The following is a 10960-nucleotide window of genomic DNA, read 5'->3' as shown; positions in this document are numbered from 1 at the left end:
GTTCACTTTCTCACTTGATTTTTTTATCTTTTTGTCAAATACTAGTATATTTTGTGCATAATTTACAGGTCAACATTCAATTTTGGTCTTCCTGACTAAATCACCTGGTGCTTCATGTTCACTGATTCCTTGACATCACTTGTGGGAAACTTTGATTTGGACATCTACTACATTTCTTACGGTATTCTTCTTTTTTATTATTATTTTTGCCACTTTATTAATATCAGATTTGTTGAGTGCAGGACTAATAGCTTATCTTAAGACAGATTCTCCCACCTGAGCTATGAATATAACATCGGCTTAATTTAGAATCTGTGTGACAGCAAAAATGCAAATATAACATTTTTAACACAATTTAAATTTGCAGTACATACAAACCCACGAATTTAAATGGGTTTGTATGCATTTCAAGGCACAGTATTCCATCTCATTCGGAGCACCGAGGGATATTCCAGTGAAGATCCAGCAGAGGGCGGAAGTGAATAAAGAAAATGAAACGAGAGCATGTGCGTATAAACGCACCTGCTGTGGGCTGCAGCATCAGCACCACTCCTCCTCCAGATCCCTCCCTTCTTCTCCTCCTCCTTCCCCTCCTGTCTGCAGCATACCTCTCTCCTCCTGCACCGTTCATGCCATCCTAAAGCTGAGCGAGAGCAGAGGAAGCAGCAGAGCCACGCGGCTTTGTTTCCAATAGCAGCTCCTGTGTTTTCCGGCAGCCTCCTCCGTGAATCAGCACCAGAAAACCCCGCAAGTAAGTGGCGACACTGAAAACATCCGACGCATGTTTTTTTTTTTTTTTTTGCAGTGTTGATCCAAAGGCCAGTTGCGGTTTTAAGATGTGTCGCACATGTATTTGCCTGCTTTTTCTTCTTCTTCATCTTCTAGCCGAACCGATTCGTTCGCAGCTAAATGTTAATGTCATTGTTTTGTTTATTAAAAAAGAAAGGAGGAAAAACATTTAGCACGTTTGTGTAAAGGAGACTGCTCTTTTATGAGTGTTAAATAATACAGGTGGGATTGGAGGAAAAAGTGAGGTCATGCAGGTTGATGAGATGAGATGGACCAGGTGAGATATCTGTGAGTGTGTGTTGCTAATGATCTTGTATAAATTAGACTTGACTTGTAGACTAGAGCCATCACCCACTGTACAGCGAGGTAATAGCCACTTGCATTAAATTTGCATGGATTTCAGCAGGAGTGTTACGTGCTCATAAGTTGTTCATAAAAACATACAGATTCTATTAATTATTACCTTATTTTTATGTGTAGGCTCAGAAAAACATCCTGATATTTACATGGTTTTGGGTCATGACTCAATGACAGGATTATTTAATTACCTTCTTAATTTACAGTTGTGGTTGCTCCAACCTTATTTGTCTGGATAGACTGCGATGACTTCCAGGTTCGGCCCTGGGTATAAGTGAATTTTGCAACCATTGCTTGTTGGGGGGCCCAAAGAAATTGGGTTCACTGTACATGTGACAAAATACATTAATCTGCAGACAATCTGATTCAGGAGTTTTGGTGTTCTGAATTGAATGCCTTATGTGCACTGTGACTGTATTAATGGGGAAAAAACAAAACATTGAGAAAAGTCACCAAAGTGACCCATTAACATAATAGTTTTCTGTTTTAATCAAATAAAGCCAACAACATTTGATTTTTATCAACATTTATTTGCAAGTAGTACAGTTGGTGTGCATATCCAAGAGCAATCTTTCCCAATATTTTCTGCATTACAAATTTTCTTATCATGTGTCAAAGTCTTCTAAGGCTACCTTCACACTGCAAGCCTTAATGCTCAATTCAGATTTTTTAGTGAAATCTGAAACAATTTGCGTGATTGTTCACATTTCCAAATATATTTGACTTGCATGTGATGTTCTTTGTGAACTGCAAACAACCTAAAAGTGTGCAGCATGCGCACTAGAGGAAGCAGTAACATAACATGTAGACTGTGCTGAATGTTTGCGGAAGCAAACATGTCTGCTAATAGTGGACAATGCCTTAAAATGTTAAAGTTGTTGCCCGACTGGAGCCAGCACGTTAACAACTTAATCCACATTTTTCTTCCTGCTTTCGTGTGACCTGGCCACATAGACACAGGTCACAGTTTGAAGAGATCAGATACGTATCAGATTTAGAACCACATAGCCAAGTGGGTCGAATTTGTAAAAAATTGGATTTGTGCTGTTCAGACTCTCATTAAAAGATCAGATACAGGTCGCACAAGGGCAAAAAAAAAAAAATGTATTTGGGTCACTTCAGGCTGCAGTGTGAACATAGCCTGACAGGCAGCTCAAATTTTCCAAGTCCTTTATGTTGTAAATTAAAAGATGTGTTTTCTTCAATTTAAATGTTTGCACAAACCCATATATTTTTATCAATTCAACATTACAATACCTCTAAAAAAAAGATACTGCTGAGCATCAGAGTGCTCACTATGTAGCAGCAGCAGACTGCACTGACATTGTTTTTCTGTAACAAGTTCTGCCCATATATTTAAAATTAATCTAATCTCCCACATCTGACAGTAAACATCTGTTTAGTGTATCAATACTGGATCGGATTGACCCCCCATCTCTATACTAAACCTATTTGGAAATTAAACCCTCACTATTTGGAAATTACTGAAATTTAAAGCTCTCTGGGCCAGGAAAACATTTTCTGTGCATATTATGCTGGAGAATGTACATAACAAAGAAAACAAAGAAAGCAAGGGCAATATAAATGGTTAAGCTGTTCCGGGTGAATGGTTTAAACGAAGGTGAACCAAACTCTGCCCAGGGCCTCATACAACCTTGATCCAGCTCTGTTGGGAGGGCATTAATTAAGACCTCACCTTCCTGTCTCATAGCTTTATCTTTGTGCCAGGAAAAAATCCCAGCCATGGTTGTTGGATTTTTCTGACACTTTTGTAAAACTGTTTTTAAGTCTCTCCATTGTGTTGCTTGAAGGCCTTGAGTACCTGAGGTGTGAATTGAAGCATCAAACAAAGGTTAAGTGAATATGTTTCTTCACACCTTAATAATGCTTGTTAATAGTTGATTTGTTTCTGATATTAATGTTGTCGTTGAGATTTTGGAGAGACCAACTTCACCCCAGTTTATGTACTGGCATCTTTAGGATTTTGCCTGGTGGTACTGGTTAAACTAACACCCTTTTATTAAAATGTGCCTGATAAGTGCACTTCATAATGTTTATTGATTCCAGTACCACAAGCTTTCCACATTTATGGATCACCCAGTTCATTTTGTTAAACCTCAGCAAACCCTTCCTGTCTTGTTAACGCGCAGGCTGGCACGACGTTGCCCGCGAGTGACCTTTCAACTGTCTGCTGTCGTTGCCTTTCTGGATGCTGACGTTTGCATGATTGATACAATATGTCTGACCTCAGCTATATCTCAGCTGCGATCAATTCAGTAAGAACACGGCGCGCACTGCTGCGAACGTGTGTGTCTGTGAGTGTGTGTTTTACAGAAGCCATCTGTTTCAGATATCATATACACGCATGTGTGTGTTTCTGCGGGTAAGAACGCTTGTCGAAAAGCCCAGGAGTGTTGCAAACTCGTGCAACCTTCAAGGGTATCTAAAGGGCAAACAAGGAGAAGGAGGATGGGAAACAGTTCAGTTGTGAAAAGTGAGAAGAAACACAGAAAGTGTGTCAGTGTGACTCTTAGTGCATGCTATAAAGTTTACTTGAATTAAATATGCACCAATCAATCTTTGTTTTTTTTTATCAATACTGATTTTGACAATCTGTTTTTTTGTTGTTGTTGTCGCCAAAGGATTGCAGCACAAAAAGAGAACAAACAAACAAAAAGAGGGGAAAAGATTAATTGTATACAATAAAACTAACTGCATAACATCAGCAGTCCTTATCTTAAAAGAGAATCTTCTAGCTGTCCAAGATTGAATACATAAGGTGCTTTTTTAATAAATAACAACACTAATGCCAAGTAATTCCACTGGCTTTGAACTTGTTGAATATTTGCTGACTCTGAACACACCAAACACACGTGAACAAAAAAACCCCAACAACTCTGAGCTCTAAAAGATTAATTGGTTCACCTCTGGTTACAGTAGTTAGGTTTTGAATGGAAGAATCTTAACAATTTACGAAAACATAGAGAGACTCCGGTTAGTTTGACAACTGTATTGTTGCAGCCACGTCCTAGCCCACTTTTGTCAGTATGCATATAAATCTCATCAGCGTGTTATGTTTGCATGTGAGCAAGCACACACACACACACACACACTCAAATTCACGTTTCCAAATTCACGCTGCTTTTGTCTGGAAGGTGGCAATGAGCCCGCCATGGCTCCTCCCCTGCAGTCATGGCCAAGACATGAGGGGTGAGCGGGGGAGAGACACGCCTCCTCGCATACGCACATGCACGTCCCTATGCTGTGGAGAGTCAGCGTGAAAGCCATTGTTTCACTTGTGTGCAACCTTTTACAGAATGTCAGCAGTCAGTTCAAGGGCACAGAGTCAGCTCATTTGGGTAACAAGAGCAAGTGAGCTGGAGCCTTTACTTGAACAATTCCTTTTATGTGCAGAGCTCCTTGAAAGCCCGTTTCACAAATCAGCAAGATGACAGAAATCCACATGATCAATATTTAAAGAGCCCTCTTCATATTCTGCATCTATCCACTTCTGGTTTTCAGCCTTGTCCGTGTTGCTAAAAATAAAACTGTTCGCCAGAACAGTCGTGCATGTGAGATGTCACCCCCAACCCCAAAGGAGTTCATGGCTCTGTTAAGCACTTTTCCCCCCAGAATGAAAACAGTCACTTCTTTTCTTAATATATTCTTTTCCTCTGTCCTTCCTGAACCCTCATTTTGCCTTTTTTTTTTTACTCACCTCTCACCATCTTCCCTCCCCCACACATCCAGGGTTTGCACATTACAACACATGTCACATTTACACATAGCAGTGCTATCTAGAATCCTCTCACTAGTTCCCATCAATCGTACTTCCTCTGTGCTTCATCATACAGTCTGTATTTTCTTAAAATAAAGAAAGGTGACTCAGCCTCTTGCCCTTCTGGCTCTGAATGTCTGCAGCCTCCTCAGAATCCAACAAAGAATGCATCTCTTTATTTGTACTCTTCACAGCTTGAATGTAAGGCACTTTTGTCCCCCTCTCTTTGTCCCATACAGTTTCAGGCATGCAAGAGTTAACATTTCTCACTCTGCGACAGGCATTAGGGTAGAGGGTGGAGGGGCTTTGTTAATAATAATGCAGAGCTACCAGCTACCGGTGTGGACAGGCAGCCTCGTTTCACGCCTCCTTCAAGCTGCCACCAGTGCGATGGATGTTAGTCTGTGTTTTGACTGCTCTCTCTCTCAATCTCCTTTTTCGCCGTTTTATGACAAATGGGGCAAATCTGCTCGTTTGGCACCAACGTCGGTCGCTTGACCAATATCAGCTTGTCCCATCTTAATAACTTAAACCCCAATTTAATTATCTCTACTCTTTTGGCTCTGACTGTATTTCATCACTTTGCAAGGTGCACAGCACAGCAAAATAAGATGGTGAAGGAAAAAAAAAAAACCTGCCTTATGAAATGAAAATTGATTCCTGGTGATTGCCAAAGGCAAGAATGAAAAAAAAAAGAAGTACATAGCACAAGCGTTGCCTGTTTGCCATAAACCTGTACTTGCGAGTGACAGCTTTTTTTTTTTTTCATCAAATCTGGCTACAGGGATGCAGTGTGTAGGAGTATTCTCATGCCTTGAACTTTTACACATTTTTACACATTCAGCCATGACCATAAAGAAATGTATTAGCAAAAAGACTCTTTTACTTTAAAAGTAGTATAAATTTAGTTGATTTTTTTGAACGAATTCAGTGATGCATGCGTGAAAAATACAAATATTGCACCATGCATACTAATCCTACGATGAGAAATGGTGATGGCAGCATCGTACTGTTGGGATGCTTTTCTTCCGAAGGAACAGTGATGCTGATAATTGATGGGAAGAATTATGGAGCTAAACGCAGGATTATAGATGCTGCAAAAGACAAAGCTCCTTCTTCCATATAATGTTTATGATGTAACATTAGGGAAAAAAAAAGAAATCAGAACTAGAATTTCTCTTTTGTTAAGTTTTAAAACAATGAAAATCTCAACAATGAAAGAATGAAGAGGATTGGTCTGTCTGAATTGCCCCTAGGTGTGAGTGTGTGTGTGCATGGTTGCTTGTCCTGTGTGTCTCTGTGTTGCCCTGCGACAGACTGATGACCTGTCCAGGGTGACCCCGCCTCTCACCTGGAACGTCAGCTGGAGATGGGCACCAGCAACCCTCCTGACTCCACTAAGGGACAAGGGTGCAAGAAAATGGATGGATGGATGGATGGATGGATGGATGGATGGATGGATGGATGGATGGATGGATGGATGGATGGAAGAATGAAGAGGTTAAAAAACTGCTTTCATTTCATAATAAAAAAGATGAACTGAAGATGTATTGTTTTCAATAAAAAAAATTGACTCAAAAATATTTATTTATCCCAACGGGCAATTAAAAATCATTCTTCCACTTACACAATTATGTTCTACTCTGCGTTACATACAAGTTCAGAAAAAAACATTGAATGCATGACAAAATGAGAGAAAGTTGCATTGTAGTTACGGACTGAGCTATGTGTGGTTGTATAATGAAGTTACTAACATATCCTTTTTCTTCTTCTTCTTCTGCATAGAAACAAATTCAGAACATGATGCATGTCGATTTTCTTGTCGCTTTTTTAGATATGCTTCAGAGCTTGTTGCAGGTTTTTTTCTTCTCTTGGTTGTGACAGCAGCAAAGAGACAAAGCATGAAAATGTTTCCATGTGTGATTGCATTTGGCCATTTCTGACTCATCTGATGATGCCCATTAGTGGCATTTTGTGAGTTTCCGTCAGTTTCAGAGCAGGTAGCAAACACGGCATGCCTGCATGCGGTAAGGAGATAAATCAGCTTTTATTGGAGATGATCTGATTTCCATATCCCCCTTATTCACTTAGCTATGACCACCCACTCTGACCCAAGATTCTCCATAAATCCTGTTACTGCCCCCCCTACGATGTGGGAGTGCAGAGACAGATAGCGAAGCTGCAGTCTGCTGATGTGTCACCTTAGGACGATGGAAATGGGATTGATTGCCTCACCCTGCCCTTATAAACACTTCATTAATAAGATGGAAGATTTGATTGGCTGCACCAGCACGGCAGAAACTTAAAAAAAAAAAAATCTCATAAGAAAGGCATAAAACAGATGGAATCACTGTAGGGATGAAGCTTGTCTGAATATGGTGTGAACCACAGTCAGAGAAGCAAAGTGGAACATTTGTTGTTTTTGAAGCAGAAAAGGGAAACCAGTTCAAATCAATAAAGACAAAAGCCGCAAGACTATTTATATGTCATTTCCTGCGCTGCTTTGCTGCTTTTTTGTATGTGATAGTAAATCCCATGAGTTATCTCTTGACTTAACGCTCAGCAGCACCGCAGTGAATCGTCTTGTGAGATTCTGCAGACGGGGTGTCTATTGTGCACTGTGATAATGAAGCATTTAGCTCATTCCACTGCTATTTCTGTCCATATTGTGCTGCAGACAGATATAGGAGGAGCAGGCAAGGATTGTCTGAGGATTGTCTGCGCTTTTACCTGTTGGATGACTTTCATGGAATGTTCTGTTTTTGTTTGTTATGTCTGTTTTAATGTGCTGAGCAGCAAAGTATTATTTATATCTATGTAATAAATATAGCATTAAGTGCATCGGAGAGAGTTCCACCTTTCTGGGCAACCAGTTTTAATGCAAACCAGGTGTTAAATCAGATTATGTCATGTATAAATATTCAGGAGTCACGATTTATGGTGATCAGCACAAACAGACGTCATTGTTCTGTGCCGTCTCGTTTGTTTCTATTTTAAGTGCAGGAATTCACATCTCGGCACAAGTGTGGATGAAAGAGATGGGAAGGGGGGAATACATGTGTGAGAGTGTTGCTGGTGTCCCCCTTGGGGACCACAGAGCTATAAAACCTGTCTGCTAGTCAGTGGGGGGAGGAGTAGAGTAAAGCAAAGTGCCAAAGACAAATGGCTTCCCTGAAAGCCGCTTGTGCTGCTGGACGAACAACAAAGATGCCGGGGAAATGCATGTCGGGCACGAGTGTGCGCCTGAGAAATTCGATTGGCTTTGTTGTGTGTGTGTGTGTGTGTGTGTGTGTGTGTGTGTGTGTGTGTGTGTGTGTGTGTGTGTGTGTGTGTGTGTGTGTGTCTGAAAATGGAAACAAATGCTGCAAAAAAGCAAAATAAGAAAGTGAGCGCGGCGCTCAATTCAAAGAATTTCTTTTTACTTTCAGATAAAACAATCCAAAAGTTTGCCACTTGGCTTTGATGAACCTTTTCTTAACTGTAGACTGGTTTTCTCAGAAAAACATCTGTGCATAGGAAAGAAAGAAATGACTTAAAACATGTCAAATCACTTGAGCCTTTTGCACAATCACGAGAAAGAAGCACCTTTTTACTGTCTTATGTAAGTATTCATACCACTTTATCTTTTTCAGATTTTGTAAGTTTACAACGTCAAACTTGTATTTTATTGGGATTTTGGGATTGACAGACAGGAAGCATAAGTCATATTTATGCTGGCATTAAATAAATTCTTAAGAAAAGCATTTCCACAGCATAATGTTGCCACCACTTTGGTGGATTGAAGGTTTAGATTGTTTTCTAACCTAACCCTGCTTTAAACTTCTCCACAATTTTGTCCTTGACCTGGCTGCTGTGCTCCTTCAGTGAACAGCTGCATTTAAACTGAGATTAAAAAGGTTAAAAGGGTTTAAGAGGTTGCACTGAATGTTATTAACATTAGGTGACAAATTCAAGACGTTAATTTGTAAAAAAGAAAAAAAAAAAACATTCACAGTTATGAACATTGCTCTACCCCTTAAAGTTACTGGATTTAGAGGTAGTAACCAGACAAAATATAAATAAATCATTCATGGGGTATGAATACTTTTACAAGACACTCTGGAACATCTCCTATACATCGTACAAAATAAATAAAAAATAAAACAAATTCAGTCACTTAGGGGGAAAAAAAAGAACTCATTAACTGATCACTAATTTCCTGTTCCTTCAAACTATTTGATTACACCATGATTTTGCCGGTAGTTTAAAAAAAAAAGTTTTTTTAGTCTCTTATACTTTCTGTCAGTGCTTTCATCTTGAGATTCACTTATGTCTGTCTGGAGAAAAGAATTTTATTAAAGCGGAAGTACAGATTCCCAGTTTCATCAGTGTGAGCAATTCATTACTAATAAGCCTTATTTGTGGTCAGGGATTTCCAATAACGGCTCTGCTCTCCTCTCTTGGGCTTGAGTCGGTAAGTCACATCATAAACGGGGCCGTAAAGCTCATATAGCGGCTCTCATTACACATTCCCCACCGTCCGCCTAATTAGAAATCTTCAGCAACTCTTTTCTTTCACCGATGCGCAAGTCTTATCCCTCCCACGTCAGATTATGTCTCAGTGTCTCACCCACTCAGACTGAATCCTGATAGTCGAATTAAGATGAGTCTTTCCTCGGTTCTTTTACATTTTCAGCTCACATTATGGTGAGATCTTGTTCATGCCATGAGCGACTTAATTGGTTTGGTTTAAAATCACATAAGGGGTCACCGAAAAACTCCCAAAATCTGGAACAGAAATTGACTAACATCAAAGTACCAGTTCTTCCTGGGCCATGCTTTCATCATGTTATGAGTGCATCCATTTGTAGTAGGAGGGATGTTCCTCCCTCATCTTGTTAGTTTCTAGTGAATGTTCATCCGTCATTGTGCATATTTGTTTCCACATGAAGGTGTGCCAAACACATTTGATTGTCAGACTGAGCTACGTTCTGCAAAATTTGGTACCATCCCTATTTATACTGAAAGAAAATAACATATTGGCTCCTAGTTGGCATATATGCCCAAGTTGCCTAATAAACTGTATTCTTTATGTCAAAAAACAAAAGAAAGGGAGCCAAGTGTTTTTATTTTTCTCACTTTTTTCATTTCATGTTTTGCACTGAAACAAATATTTTTATTCAAATTGTCAGACTTGTTCATCAATTCCCCACACTCTTCCGTTTTGTACCGAATTGCTCTTGTCAGCCTGGTTGTTTGTTGAAATGCAGTTTATTGAGGTGCAGGCTCTGTGACTGAGCAGAGCACTCAGCCTCCCTCAGATCGCTGTCATCAGCACAAGCTTCGGTGCTACATCAGCGCTGTAATCAATCTGGCACCATGTCCTCTCGGAGAATTCAGCCTCCTCCTCATCCTCTCCCTACCACTTTGAGTTTTCCATGTGTGTTTTGTAACCAGCTAATTATTTGATAGTGAGCAACATACACAGGAGCAGAGTGGGACAGACAGTGGGCGGATTGCCTGTTGTTGTTATTTGTATGTAACTCAAATTGGGTTTCTCTTTCTCTTTTTGATGCAAAACAGAAAACTACAGAGAAATCAACAAATACTTCACTGCAATCTTTACATATAATAAAAGAACTTGCACTTTTTCTTATCTTTTTCAAATAGATCTTACTTAGCTCTGCGCCAAATTCACAAAACCAACTGACCAATCAGGAAAACATATTCTATTTGATGCTTTCCTTTCTTGTGCATTTGGAAAGAATTCACAAATAAGCCACAAGGCAGAGGGAGCTGCCATCTTAGCAGTGAGTTTGCTAAAATGCCTGCTATCAGATACATGAAGAAAGGACCTGCTAATGAGACACCTCTGCTGGAAAAATAATTAGGTGAAGGCTCAACGTGAATTTCTGAAATGATGCAAACAGAATGGAAAGTGAAGGAAGACACATGATGTGGTGTACAAAGACAGTTGATGGAGAAAAAACCCCAACATAAACTAATCGGCTCAATATGTTTCATACTATTTGATAAAGATTTAAAACAATATATTGC

General features: G+C 39.7%; 1 protein-coding gene across 2 annotated transcripts in view; it reads left to right on the top strand.

Annotated features, from left to right (window-relative positions):
• Nucleotides 1-415: 415 nt before the first annotated feature.
• The window catches only part of mtus2a (microtubule associated tumor suppressor candidate 2a), a 44307-nt gene continuing 33762 nt past the window's right edge, over nt 416-10960 (top strand). For both annotated transcript variants that reach the window (XM_008427177.3, XM_008427176.3), the window contains exon 1: nt 416-751. The gene's annotated coding sequence lies outside the window, so the exon portion shown is untranslated. The remainder of the gene's footprint in view (nt 752-10960) is intronic.

Source organism: Poecilia reticulata, chromosome 14, assembly GCF_904066995.2.
Source record: "Poecilia reticulata chromosome 14, P_reticulata-male-v2, whole genome shotgun sequence".
Lineage (NCBI taxonomy): Eukaryota > Metazoa > Chordata > Actinopteri > Cyprinodontiformes > Poeciliidae > Poecilia > Poecilia reticulata.
This window is presented reverse-complemented; position numbering and strand designations above follow the sequence as displayed.